The following is a 1,407-nucleotide window of genomic DNA, read 5'->3' on the forward strand; positions in this document are numbered from 1 at the left end:
CTGCCCACCCCAAACTGTGCACACAGGCAGGGATTCAGGCTTTGCTCCTCTCTCCCCCCCCCATCACCCACTTTTACCACTTAGAGGGCATTTTTGCCTTACAAATTCCCCATACCTTCCATTTATGTTTTTTTTCCCCTCTCTGTTACCATGGTACTGATGTTATTATCTGGCTATCTTTGGAGTTTACTACAATGCAAATGAACACAATCAAAATCACTCAAGGAAAACTGCTGAACAAGAGACAACTTTTATCTGTGATAAGTGCAGGTCGGGAGGGAGGGCAGGGATGGAGCAGGGGGAGCAGAGCACACATGTTGCCACAGATAGCTTTGTTATCCCAGATTAAACCTCTGGGCAAGCGAATCCCACTTTGGATATGTAGCATTTGTAGTGGTAGCAGGTTGGGGTTATTGTTGCTGAGGTAACCAAATCGGTGTCTAAAAGGTAGTAGGGACTGATCTGCACTATCAACAAAGGAGATATCGTGGGGAAATTCTGGCCTTGATCTTGTGATGTTTGACTCTTGTGCCACGCTTGGTGACACCGCTCTGGCTATTGGATGTGACAGGCAGAAGGGGCCGGGGGGACCAGGCAGCTCTCACCGGGAGGTGATTTACAGTAAACAACTCAGGGTCAGATTTGTGATTTTGAGAGCACGAAGCCGTGGTTTCTGTTCTTATCAAAGTCAGTGTAACAGCACTGGTTGCTCTGGCAGCTCAGCCACAGCCTGCTGCAAAGACTCGGCTCGCTGTGCTCATGGCGGTCCAGCGGGACCAAGGTGGGCTGGAACCCCCCCGGGAGCTTTCTGCCCATGGTCACCATGAGCAGGAAGATCACAGAGATCAATAGCTTTCTGAGGGTCGTCCATGGGGATGCCAGTGTCCTTTGCCCACAGCCAGAATACCAGCCCAGCTTTCCTGGCTCCGGCAGCAGGACCAGTCCCTGGCGTTCCTGTGATCCCAAGGGGGGCACTGGGCCTGTATCAGCCCCTCCCAGAGCATCACTGCCCTCTCCAGGGCCAGCATTTGGGAGGAAAGGGAGCAAGGCAGGGATGGAGCAGGGAGCAGAGAGGGACCTGAGGAGCCGGGGGGGCTTGGAGACGAGGGGCACGGGTTGGAGGAGGGGGAAGACTCCTGGGGCAGAGGGAAGTCACGGGGGGCTGCGGGGAGCCGGGGAGGGCCGGGGAGAGCTGGAGGGAGGCCGGGGGGGGGCCGGGGAGCCGCGGGCGGGGCCGCAGAGGACGGCGCAGCGCGGGGGCCGGGGCGGCCGCCGTTGCCCTCCCCCGCCGCTCGGCTCCGCTCGGCTCCGCTCCCCTCCTCTCCTCCCTCCGCCGCGCCGCTCCCCCGCGCCGGCTCCGGCTCCGGCGGCAGCCCCAGCCCCAGCCACAGCCCCCGCCCCCGGCCC

The sequence above is a fragment of the Gallus gallus genome, chromosome 15, assembly GCF_016699485.2.
Source record: "Gallus gallus isolate bGalGal1 chromosome 15, bGalGal1.mat.broiler.GRCg7b, whole genome shotgun sequence".
Lineage (NCBI taxonomy): Eukaryota > Metazoa > Chordata > Aves > Galliformes > Phasianidae > Gallus > Gallus gallus.